General features: G+C 37.3%; 1 long non-coding RNA gene across 1 annotated transcript; it reads left to right on the forward strand.

Annotated features, from left to right (window-relative positions):
• Nucleotides 1–8,988: 8,988 nt before the first annotated feature.
• On the forward strand, nucleotides 8,989–9,572 carry LOC131249969 (uncharacterized). Its single transcript, XR_009172937.1, has 2 exons — nucleotides 8,989–9,398; nucleotides 9,487–9,572. It is a non-coding gene; the product is annotated as an uncharacterized LOC131249969 (long non-coding RNA).
• Nucleotides 9,573–13,869: the final 4,297 nt, after the last annotated feature.

Raw genomic sequence — 13,869 nt, forward strand, 5'->3', positions numbered from 1 at the left:
TATTACTAGCTCAATCAGCATCCGAATAACCGGCTAATTAAACATTAGTATAATTAGGATACTAAGGACCAAGTTTGGCTGAATTTGCGACATATCTCAAAATGCGTTTTACATCAATCAGGTGGGACTCTTTAGGGTCCGATTGATATCTAGCACAGATTCTTACACTGAATGCAATATCTGGTCAACTCGCAATTAAATATAATAAACTACCTCTCATACTGCAATACAACTTAAAATCTATACTTTTACCTGTCGAATCCTTAGAGAGTTTAAGTGTCGTACTCATAGGAGTATCGAAATTTTTACTGCTCTCAAAGCCAAATTTTTAAAATAAATTTAGAGCATATTTGGTTTGAGAAATAAAGAACCCATCAGGAAGCTGTTTTACTTATAAACCTAAGAAATAGTTCAGTTCTCTAACCATGCTCATTTCAAATTTGGACTTCATTAAATCTGTAAACTCGACAGTCATGTCAGAACAGGTAGATCCACAGATAATGTCATCAACATATATTTATACTATCAGTATGTAATCATTGTATTTCTTAACAAAAAGTGTCTTATCAACACTTCCTATTATAAAGTTATGACTTCATAAAAACTTAGTCAATTTCTCGTACCATGCCCTAGGAGCTTATTTCAATACATAGAGTGTCTTTTTCAAGCGATAAACATGAACAGAATGTTTAGGGTCTTCAAAACCCTTAAGTTGTTCAACATATACTTCCTCATGCAGATCACCATTCAAGAAAGCACTCTTTACATCTATTTGATAAATTTTGAATTTTTTGTAACAAACAATGGATATAAACAGTTTTATAGATTCAAGATGAGCTACTGGGGCAAAGGTTTCATCATAATTAATGCCTTCTATCTGAGTGTACTCTTATATAACTAGTCTAGCTTTGTTTCGTATAATATTACCAAGTTCATCAGACTTATTTTTAAAGATCCATTTAGTTTCAATAATGTGTTTATCATTAGGTCTAGGAACTAAGTACCATATATCATTCCTTACGAATTGATTAAGTTCATCTTGCATAGGTATAATCCAGTTTTCATCAGCAAGAGCTTCTTTTACATTGGCCGGCTCAATCTGGGATGTGAAGCACACATAATTACAAATATTTCTAATTGTCTACGAGTGCGGGCACCAGTGAGAGGATTCCCAAGGATTTGATCAATTGAATGGTCATTAACTGACCGCAGTTCTGTGTCATTTTGACTAGATGAAGAGTTTGGTTTATCAAATAAAGAAATCTCATCATCTTTTGAACTTAAGACAGGTGTATTCAAGTGATCATCTATAACCATATTAATGGATTCTTGAATTACACCGGTCCTCTTATTGAGAACACGATATGCTCGACTATTTAACGCATATCCTAGGAAAATACCATCGTCACTTTTAGTATCGAATTTTTCCAAATTTTTCCGGTCACGTAAAATGTAGCACTTGCTGCCAAAAACTCTAAAGTATTTAACAGTAGGCTTCTTATTGAACCATAGTTCATATGTAGTCTTATTATTAGACTTTCTAGTATAAACACGGTTAGTGATATAACAAGCCGTGTTCACTGCTTCAGCCCAAAGATTTTTAAGAAGTTTCATACTATTTAATATTACATTGGTTATTTCTTGAAGTACTCGATTTTTCCTTTCAACTACCCCATTCTATTGAGGTGTCTTGGGTGCAGAATACTCATGCGATATTCCATGATTGCTACAGAACTTCTCAAAACTGCTATTATCGAATTCGGAACCATGATCACTACGGATTTTAGTGACATGTGATTCCTTCTCAGTTTGGATACGCTTGAGTACTTTTTTCACTTGATCGAGAGACTCAGATTTCTCTCTCATGAAAACTACCCACGTATACCTGGTAAAATCATCTAGAATTACCAGAATATATTTTTAACCGCCTCGACTCTCCATTCTAGTTGGTCCAACAAGATCCATGTGGAGAAGTTCAAGGGGTTTAGATGTGGCATTGTAGTTCACTTTCTTGTGAGCACTCTTAGTTTGTTTTCTAATCTGGCATTCGCCACAAATTTTGTCCATTTTCTTTAACTTAGGTAAACCTCTTATTACTTCACTTTTGCTCAATCTATAAAGATTACGGTAGTGTACATGTCCTAGGCATTTATGTCATAGTTCGATCTCATAAGTTTGGACCATGTGACACGATAACTTAAACGAGCTTGAATCACTAACTATATAGCAGTTCTTAGATGTTCTGCGACTAGTTAATATTACAGAACCATTCTCATTAGAAATCTCACACCCTTAGTTGGTGAATTTGACGCTATGTTTGTTATCACAAATTTAAAAAATGCTTAAGAGATTATGTTTAAGGCCATCTACAAACAACACATTCTCAAATGGAGGAAGATTAAAAAGTTGAACCGTACCTTGGCAAATAATCCTGCAGTTGCTACCATCACCAATGTGACTGAGCCATCAGTCATATCTTTAAGATTAGTGAACAAGCCTTTATCACCTGTCATGTGTTTAGAACAACCACCATCTAAGTACCACTTTGATTAACTCGAAGCCTTGAAAGCGGTGTGGGCAACCAAACAAGCAACCTTAGGAACCCATTTCATTATTGTTTTGGGTTTTAGAGTATAGTTGGTCTTTCTATACTTATAGTTGTATATTCTACCATTCAAGTTAGATTTTAGAAGCTCCTTGAGTAAATTCACAATTTTTTCAGATAAGGGATTATGATTCTGATTTATATAGTTAATATGGTTGCTTTTAGGTTTCATAACCTAAAAAGTTTTAGGATTTTTAAAACTATTTTGATTAAGACTTTTTCCTTTTAAGTTAGAGGACTCCCCTTTAACAAACTTAGGAGGAGTGGACTTACTTTTGGGAGGTGTATTCTTATCATAGCCCAGACCATCTATCGCCACATTTCCTTGATCCGGTTAGTAATCTTTCCAGTTTGGGATCACCCTATGCATGCCTCCAAGTATCCTTCAAACTCAAGAGAGAAGAGACTTCTAGTTTTAGTTTTTCATTTTCAGATTTTAGGTTTTCAATTTGAGAAGTTTTGAAATCTAAATCACACTTAGGTTTTTCAAAACAATCTGAAAGATGTGATTTTTCTAAGACTAGATTATCAAAATTTTCTTTTAATTTTAAAAACTTTTCTTTTTGAAGTTTTAATTTTACAGCTATCTTACAACTTTCCCTGTATAGGACATCATAAGCATCTTGTAAATCTTCATCATTTTCAAGATCACTTCTCAGATTTTCTTCACTAGTTGAATCACAATTGTCTAAGAAAGTGAATTTGGCTAGAGTCATTAAGGTTATGACCTCATTAGTAGACTCAGGTTTAGAATCATCTGACTCAGAAGAGGCTTCAGAGCAGGACGATTCATCCCATGTGGCTAACATGTCTTTCTTTTTAGATTTGTCCCTCTTTGGACATTTATTTGTCAGATGCCCATATTCATGCCAGTTGAAACATTGGTTGTCTTTAATAGATTTCCAATTTTTAGATCTACTTCTTTTCTTTTCTAAAGGTTTTTAAAAATCTACCCTCTTTTTACTTTTGAAAATCTTATAAAACTTCTTGGCTAATAATGTCATATTATCTTTAGAGTTTTCAAGATTAGAATTACTAACATTTTCATGAGAAGTATTTTTAGAAGACTTAAGGATGGACTTACCTTTATGAGCCTTAAAGTTTAACTCGTAGGTTTGTAAAAAACCAACCAGCACTTCAACCCTCAGATTATCCGTATCACGAAGTTCCTGAATGGCAGTGACCTTAAAATTGAACCTATTAGGCAATGAACGCAATATCTTTGCAAAGACTTTGCTTTCTGGGATATTATCACTAAAACTCCACATAGAGTTGACTATGTCATTTAACTTAGTATAGAAGTCCATGAAAGTTTCACTTTCTTCCATATGTATTTCCTCAAACCGAGTGGTGAAGATTTGAAGTTTAGATTTCTTAACAATGGTCGTACCCTCGTGTGTCATTTCTAAAATGTCTTAGGCTTGCTTTACAGTATCACAAGATATAATTATTTTGAATTCATCCAGTGATAGTACGCAAGTGATTGCATTTAAAGCATTTACATTGGTACTACTCTCATTTTTCTGAAGTGTGGTCTAAGAAAAATAATGTGTAACTTTTATAGATTTAGTTCCATCAGTGCCTATAACTTCAGTTGGAGGAGGGGTCCATCTAGTCACTGTGGCTTGCCACGCACTCTCATCTATGGACCTTAAAAAGATCCTTATTCTAGCTTTCCAATAGGCATAATTGGAGCCATTAAAAGGTAGAGACCTAGTGATTGAGAGACTATCAAAATTTGACATCTTATAAGCTCAGGTCGATTAGCTTAAGAAATGAATCCAAATAAAAAGAAGTTATTAGGCTTTGGTATCACTTGAAAAGGCCGAGCTATACGTCCTTAGGGGGGGGGGGGGTTGAATAGGATTATACCAAATTAAAAAATAAATGCGGAATTGAAAGAAAGATAGCACAATCTTATTATAAAGAAGCACAAGAAAATAGCAACCTCAAATATACTAGTCTTGAGAAGTTGTTATAAACTTAGTTCTAATGACAACCTAACACTAAAAACCAAAGGCTTATGAAAGAACAACCTTACTAGAACGTTCGTAAATATCAAAAACTCAAACCAATAAAGAGGCAATAAAGAGGAAAAAGAAATAGCAAATAAAATAAACTAAGTTATTATAACATTTCCACAAGTGCATAAAATAAATTACACTATTCACCACAAATGCTTAAAATAAATTACAACAATCACACACATAAGCACATTCAATCATCCACCATAACTCCAGGAATTATAATGGTTCGCTTGTGTGTATACCAACTATCAGAAAACAGCCACACAACTACTTCACTCCTAATATCCACTCCCTTGGGATATTAGCGTTCACTATGAAAAAAAGGTTTTCCAAGGTTCACCTTAAAACCTTCACAATTGTGTCTTTGATTGGGCTTACACAATTCTAAAAACCCCACACTCTGAGATTTTCTGGATTACCTCAGACAAACCAAAAAAAGATATACAAAATTGTAAATTATACTTATTTGGAAATTCTCCTTTGAAGAAGCGTGGTAGAACCGATCCGATGTAGATGAAGATGTTCAATGTTCAATCTCACAGATGAAAAGGTTCTACTTCTAAATGATTTTTAATTAAATCAGCCTGGGCTAGCTTGATTTAATTTTGATATCAAGAAAGGGAAAAACTCAAATCTCTTCTTAATATAAGATTGGAATAAAGATCACAAAATCAAATTACATAAGCTAATTAAAGATAATATAAAATTAATACAGAATAGCTTAATAAATTCACAAACTTATCTTTCAAAGTGGTATCTTAATTTCGCTTTAATGAATTAAGAAATTCTGAAAATCGTGCTCTATTTATAGGTGAAAATACTATTCACTCGACTAGTCGAAGGATCAACAAAATTTCAAATTTTCTGGCACGATAAGATAAGGTCGTTACTCGACAGGTCAAGTAGCCTGCTCGACTGGTCGAGTGGGACCAGAAAAGCTTGCTGGACTTTGAGTCGAGCCTGCACGACCAGTCAAGCACTGTTCACTCACTGGTCAATGATGAGGGTCAAATATTGCATATCAGACCCTGATTATTGCCAGATTTTACGTTTATGATAATACTCAATGGAGTATTTTAATTGTATTTTTGTTGCAAGATGAAATCAGGAGCGTTAACTGAAAAAGGATATTAAAAGCATGGATTTGACACTCTAAAGTCATCAGAGCAGGGGACGGACTCCAGAGGACTAAGACTGAAGGATTTACACACCAAGGATCCGAGGAAATAAAGTCGTTCACGTTAAAGAGGCCCGAAACTGGCGCAGAATGCAAGATCACAGGGTTCCAACCATTCGATTGGCTTGAAACTTCATACATGGGATTGGGGACATAAATTAACCGTACATTTCAAATTTTAACCCTCGGATCACTATGGAAGTGCCCCAACTGACAGATCAGCCCATAAACCGTTGATTCTGGGCCCACCTGATATTTGAAACTGCCTCAAATTTGGATTTAACGCCTTAATCTGGGAGACAAAATAGATGGACGATGCAGATTTATCTAGAAGATTGCAGTGGATCCCACCTTGTGTGGCATGTGCACGTGCACAAGTGCACCAGCCGTGCGCTGTACTTCCACCATGGTCAAACGGACCTTTGAGCGTTCCATCTCAGTTGCCAAAACAGAGACGGAAACTCTCTGTTTCGTAAACCGACGGGCGGTCCGTTTTGCGGAACGAAGTGGGCCACCATCATGGCCCAGGGATCTGATCCAAGCCGTCCATCTTGTATATGGCCTCGAAGACATCCAACCCATGCTGATTGTTTGTACCCATGTATACAAATATGCGCGATACAGAGGCCACAAACGGACTGCCTTGCAACGTTCAAAAGTAATTTTATTGTGATTTCTCCTATGGGCCGCATCAATGGACATTCAAAACCATCCGTTTTTTACCGAAATTTCGTCCTGAATCTAATGGACGGGGTGAATTTCTCCGAAAGTACCTCTGTGGGGCCCACCGATCACAACAGCGCTGGACGTGGGAAAGGTTACACACGTCCGCGAAATTCGGTTTTCCAGGCGGTTGTGGCCCACCATCTTTGATCATATGGAAGATCTGAACCGTCCATCATGTAGGCCAGCCAAAATAATTTCAAGAGACGTTGATTTTACAGAAACAATGCAAGGAACGCGAGAGTTATGAAGCCCCAAACTTAGCTGTGAAAAAGCTTTCGCTGCACGTGCGACAGCTTTCCAAATCCGATTTTCACCACTCCAACAGCTATAAAAAGAGCTGGAGGAGATCCTGGGCTAGGGAGGGGGAGACGTGGGAGAGAGAGAAAAGTGGAGCGGCTTGGACGTGGAGTGGAGCACATCTTCCTTCTTCCTTCTTCTTCCTTTGGTTCCTCTTTCCTTTTCTTTTTTTATGAGATTTTAACATGTCTATGACAGGCTAAACCTCTTAGCTAGGGCTAAGAGGTGAAGCTTGTAGTGTGATGGGAGACTCTTTGCTTGTACCTTTTGTTTAGATTGAACTGATATTGATTTTGGTTTAATTAAGGGAATGTTTTTAGTTTTTAATGGTCTGTTGTGACTAAAATTACAATGGGTCTGCGATAGCTTTGAGCATGTTCCTTTACTTTTTATGTTTATGATGTCAAGAAGCCCTGTTGTTCACCATCGTCTCCTGGGCATGGTCGGATGACGGTACCCTTCCTAACCTTCAGAGCATGTTGATTGGTTGGTAATTAGTTTAATTCTGTTATTTGCTTTGTCTCCTGGGCATGGTTTGGTGATGGAATCCATTCTAATTCATATACTTTTCATCTCTTTAAAATTATATCAGAGGAAGTTCAATTTAATTTCCATGATTTTTGAAGCAGGCATAAGATCTCCCTGATCTCTACAAGTGGATTCTCTGAATCCCTAGTTTCTTATCTCTGATTTCTCTTAAGTTTTACATTAATCTCTCACCATTATTCATCAATTTATATTTGATTTAGATTTCATCTTAAGCTAGTTCTATTTCTACCTAGTTTCAGATAAACGTATAGGTTTCAGTCCCTTGGGATTCGACCTCGGTCTTACCGAGTTTATTACTACATCACAACCCTGCACTTGGGGAGTGAACAGTTAAGCAGTCTCCAAGACTAGTCAAGAACCCAATAAAAAATTCTAAAAAATAGCAACAACGCTTGGACTGGTCGAGAAAACTCTTAGACTGGTCGAGCCAGTACTTGGAATAGTCGAACAAGGTCTAAGATTAGTCGAGAAAATGACCTATAAACAAATGAAATGACCCACATAAAATATGCAATGAATATGACACAATCTAGGGTCAATCTAGGGTCATCCAAACCTGTTTGTGAGTTGGAACACTTGAAACACCATTTGCTTTAGAGACTTGATATCTTGTGATACTTGAAGCTTGAGTTCGATCTCTTGAACTTGAGCTTGAGCACGCTTGAGTTCTTGAGTCTTTAGCGTGCAGTAGTTGAACTTCAAACTTAAATTTGAGCTCTTGAATTTGAGCTTGAAACCATAAACTTCAACACTCTTTACTTCAACTTGAAGATGTAGGCAAGTTTAATGAAGATCCAGATAACTTAAAAATGTACGAACCTAATTACGTCTACTCAAAACATGATACAAATACTAAATGGTTTGGCACAACAAAATTCGACAATACAACGGGTGTTAGATTTACACAATAGCATTTACAAAAACAACCCTTTAATCCAATTAAAGACAGTTTCGATCCAATCAAAGATGGCTTCGATCTGATCGAGAAATTCATGAACTTTCAAGTTTAGTTGTTGAATAACCTCGGTTCCAAATCGATCTAATTGAACTCCCATTGACATCCATCGATGACGTGTAGATCTGATCAAAGCTCCCATCAACAAAAGCGGCAAGTGCGTAAATCAAAGTCGACTTGCAAATTTTCTAGGTAGGTGTGAAACTTGGATCTCCAAAACTATAAATTTTGGTCCCTAGGATGTCCCAAATCATCTCTAGGGTTTGAATAGGGAGAAAAGGCTTAGGTGGAGTACCGACAATATTCTTCCACTTTGATTTCTTTACGGGTTCTGGTAGATCATTAGTTTTTCTTTTATTTTTGAGTTGAAGAAAAGAAGAAGTTTCATCTTCTTAACTGGAATGAGGCGTGTCTTCATACCTCTGACGGGGGAGCAGGGGTTAAAGACCTCAAGGCTATGAATAGAGCCTTACTTGGCAAGTGAATTTGGAGGCTTGGGGCTAAAGACGGGAGTTTTTGGAACTCCATTATCAAGCATAAATATGGGAGATCAGCCGGCGGGTGGTGTACCAAAGACTTGTCCTCCTATAGGGCGTTGGCAATCTAAAAGGACATCTGAAGATGAAAAAGGTCCTCCTCGGCGTCAATTTTGCTCTCAGTAATGGGGCAAATATTCGCTTTTGGGAAGATATCTGGGTTGGGGACTTGCCCCTTAAAACAAGATTCCCGAACATTTTCCTCATCACCCCTAGAAAGGATATTCTCGTGGCGGATTGTTATTCCGTGACCGACGGCAAGATAGTGTGGAATGTGACTTGTAGAAGAAATTTGCAAGACTGGGAGATTAGCGAATTTGTTGACCTCTTGTATAGCATTTATGCTACTTTTCCTATCCTTTCCTCCGTAGACAGCATTATATGGAGATCAGATAAATCCTCCAGATTTTCCGTCCAATCTCCTTACAATCAGTTTCGCGTTCAGCTGCCTCATCCTGATCTTAGCCAACCCTCTTTCTTCTGGAAATATGTAGCTCCCCCTAAGATCGTGGCTTTTGCCTGGTTAGTTGGCAAAAAGAAAATCTTAACCGTTAATAATCGTAGGAGAAAAGGAATGATCCTTCCTAACATTTGCTTATGTTGTATGCGGGGAGAAGAAACAGTCAACCACATTTTAGTGCATTGCCCTTTCATTTCCTCTATATGGTCAGAAATATTGCTTCGGTTCTATATCAATTGGTGCTTCCCTCATGAGGCTAATCTTCTTCTCCAAGTGTTACATGGGGTTCACATTGGGAAGGTTAGGACAAAGATCTGGAGGATGGTCATTCTCGCTGTTTGGTGGTCAGCATGGGAAGAAAAGAACAACGGATGTTTTAGGGATATCTCTAATCACGCTGGTGTTGTCTTGTCAAAGGCAAAGCAAAGTTTAATTGAGTGGGCCACTCATGTAGATCTTCTAAAGGGCTGTGATTTTCTTTTCTTAGGCGTTTAATTTTGTCTATTATCTCAGTGGACTTCTTTCTTTTGTTGTAATCTTTTTCGTCTTTCAATATGATCGTCATCTTTCAAAAAAAAAAAAAAAAAAAAACTATGTCTAGCTAATCTCTTAGGTAAGGTTAAGGGGTGATGTTTCTAGTTTAATTTTAATATTCTAGTTTATGGATTCATCCTTTCGGATTTGAATGATGATTGGTTAATTAAATCGGTTTGAATTTTACTTTAAAGGTTTTGTATTGTTTCATCTTTGATTCATTGTCGACTCTGATTACATTGGATGCTTGGAAGTGCAATTACAATGCTCGTTTAGAGAATGAATCAATTTGTAAAATTCATCAATCTATTGTAGACTCCGTGCACAATATATGCTTAGAATTTCTTGCAATTGATGTTTGAGTGCTTCATGAGAGAATCATTCAATTGAAATCATACCTTGTTGGATGTTGAGCTGGTTTAACTGTTTGATTTTCCAATTAGAACGAATTGGAATTCGGTTCTAGTTGAGTTATAGAAAATGAATTGATGAATTATGCATTGTAATTACTAGAAGTGAATCCTTAGATCCTTAGTGCTTTATTTTTATTATTTTGACCTTTAATATATTCGTTGGATTAAGAACCTGGACAAACTATTAACTTTAGACTAGTTATAGTTGTGTTTTCACACTCTCTATGGTTCGACCTTGGTCTTACCAAGTTTATTACTACAGCGTAGCCCTACACTTGGGATTGCCCAATAGTTGCAAGACATGAGTCGAAGAGGTGGTTGAAGTACTTTTACTAATCATGAGCCTCCACTAGTTGAGGAGTTGCAGGCTCAACTAACACTTGAGTTGTTGTTGAACCCGGTAACTAGTTCTTCAAACCCGGATACAGCATTCTCATCTCAGACTAACCCTTTAGAGATAATGTTTGTTGGGCTACATAAAATGCAAGCAGGCATTCAACATATTGTTGAACAGTCACAAGCTCAGATCGAGCAATTTCAAAATCAGGCTTAAACCTTCAATAGATGGATGGTTAATCAAGCCAAGAGCATGAATAGGATGATGGCCATCATTACTGAATGAATGCCCAGTGTACATCAGTAAATTGTGCCTCAGCCTGTGATACCTCAACAAACTATGCCTCAACCTGTTGTACCTCAACAGACTACACCCCAACATGTTGCTCAAGCAAGCTTTGCTGGGAATTTGGCACCAATGCAGCCAATATACATAGCATGCATTTTACGATGGAACACACCTCCTACTCCAGTATAAGAGACATAGACAGGTTCTCCTAAAAGTGCGCATGGTGGTGAGCCCATGGGCTATGCATGCAGAAGGCTAGTGGAGGTAAGGAATGGTGGCTATGTTCTAGAGGGGGGTGAATAGAACCACTAAAAAAATTACCAATTAAAAGCATAATTGCATACTTAAAATGATTTACCAATATAAACTAAGAAGGCAATTAACACTAAGGCTTCCAAGCCAATAATGGGTTTAATCACATATATTACACACAGACTACACACGATATTCCAATGAAGCAACTAGTCTATAAATGATAATGAGCTTGTGTGTGCTTTACAAGTTAAGTGCCCAGCATACAATTCAATTCAAGTATTTATATGATTTAACTAATCAAACACATAAACATGATTAAGAATGTATGCAATTTATAATCGCAAACACAAGCATGTATAGTGGTTCGGTTACTTGCCTACTCAACTCTCGAGAGACACACTCTCCTTGAGTGTACCGGATTTTCACTATCAGAGGTTTTAAATTAGGTTTATATCTAACCTTTACAGCCCTACACAAGAACCTAAGTCATACGTAAGAACCTAACATACACTCCTGCCAAAGCTCCCTCAGAGACTTAGTTGATTTTCTATCAGCTAACCAACAACCTCGGTCCTAGTATAAGGACCTACATTTACTCCCGTCAAAGATTGTCATGGAGACTAACGCATACGCACCCGTGTCCATTGAATTTAACCATAAACAAGAGCCTACATTCTACATAAGAACCGATTCGATTTTGGGTTATAAACTCTTATCCTCAATCCTACACAAGGAAAGAGAATATGAACTCACTAATTGACAACTCACTTGTTAGATTGAGACCCTTTGACGTGTCGTGCTTAAGTCACTTCTTCAAAGCTCTCTTATCCTTGAATCCGCTCCTTAATTACTCCCATGTCCGTTGATGCCGATAATTTAACTTCACAGATAAACACCTTTCATGCGATGCTCTATTTAAGGTGACCAAGGTGATGGGAGGGTGATTATTCACACCCCGAATATAGGGTTGTGATGTATGTAATAAATCAGAGAGATTTATGAATGTTAAGAAGGGTTCCATCATCCAACTATGCTCAAGAGACGATGGTGAACAACAGGGCTCCTACGACCATAACCTGTATACATGCACAGGATATACTCAAAGCTATTGCAGATCCATTGTAACTTCAGTCACAACAAACCATTAAAAACTATGAATATTTCTTTTAATAAAACCAAAATCAAAGAAAGTTCATCACATGAATCAAAGCCATAGAAACTCACCCATCACGCTACAAGCTTCACCTCTTAGCCCTAGCTAAGAGATTTAGCCTATCATAGACATAATGACTAAAAACCTCTTAAACAAAATAACATAAAAAGGGAAGGAAGAAAACTCGGTTAATGGCCAGCCGTTCTCCTATCTCTCTCTCTCATCCTTTTCTTCTTCATGTCTAGCCTCCACGTCTTAGAATTGCCTCCACGGCTGCTTGGATCATTCTCTCCACGTCTCTCTCCTTTTTATAGCCAAGGCTAGGTCGGCTGGGAGGCTGGAGTCGGTCGGTGGCTGCTGGAGTCGGTTGGTCTTTGCGAGTAGAAAGAAGAAGAGAATTTGAAAATATATAATTAAAAAAAAAAACTCAGTCAGCAGTCTGTTGACCGATCTGGCTCTTCTAGTGCATAGCGAGTGTGCGTGCGCATGGTGGAGTCCACTTTGATGTATATGCGAAATCCGCTCCGTCCATCCGTTTTGCCACCTCATTTAAGGGGTTAAGACCAAAATTAAAGCATATCTAGATATCAAGTGGGCCCCCAGATCAGTGTTTTATGGGCTGATTTGTCCGTTGGGCCACTTCCACAAGGATCCAAGAGCTAAATTTCGACGTGTACGGTTAATTTAGGGTCCTCAGGCCAGATATAAAGTTTCGAGCCAAACAGATGGCGGGAACCCTGTGATCTTGCATTCAGAACGACTTTCAGGTCACTTGTACTTCAATCACTTAATTTTCTTAGATCTCTGGCGTGTAAATTCTTCGATCTCGGTCCCCTAGGGTCCGTCCCTTGCCTTGGTGATTTCTGAACATTAAATGTAGGCATTTAACATTCTTTTAAGTCCAAGCTCCTAAATTCACCTTGCAACCAAAAACATGATTAAAATAGGACGTTAAGCATTATCATGTTCGTAAAATCATATGATAACTGGGGTCTAATATGCAATATTTGACCCTTAACACAATCCCCAACCAGCATTTTGCTAGTCCCGAGCAAAGTATGCAAAAAAAGTAAGTTGAGAATCACAGGATACTTCTATAAACTCAAGTGATTTTGAAAAAACAACCCAGGTACGTGAATTCTAAGATACATCAATATTAGCATTACTTTCTCCTAGACTCCAGCTCACAATAAACTTCATGGTCAAGTTCAAAGTATTAAACCATCAATTAGAAAAATTCTAAGCATTGAGTTTCATTGGTGTATAGTGCAACTTCGACTTATCACAATTAAAGATCCAATCGTCAATTTTCATGATAACATTGATAATCAAAAGGGCATTCATGATAACTATAACCTAAACCAAAACTTACCTTACAATTCAACTTTTCATTCTTCTAGTTTTTGATTTTTCCATCGATGGATTTCACGCTATGTCAATATTTTTAAAGATCTTTAATAAGTAGCCCTTTTCAATGACAACTGTTTTTTAGCTGGGTATTCTTTTTTTCTTTTTTTTCTTTCAATTCTTCTTATTGAACATGATGGACAAATTCCC

The sequence above is a fragment of the Magnolia sinica genome, chromosome 6 (assembly GCF_029962835.1).
Source record: "Magnolia sinica isolate HGM2019 chromosome 6, MsV1, whole genome shotgun sequence".
Lineage (NCBI taxonomy): Eukaryota > Viridiplantae > Streptophyta > Magnoliopsida > Magnoliales > Magnoliaceae > Magnolia > Magnolia sinica.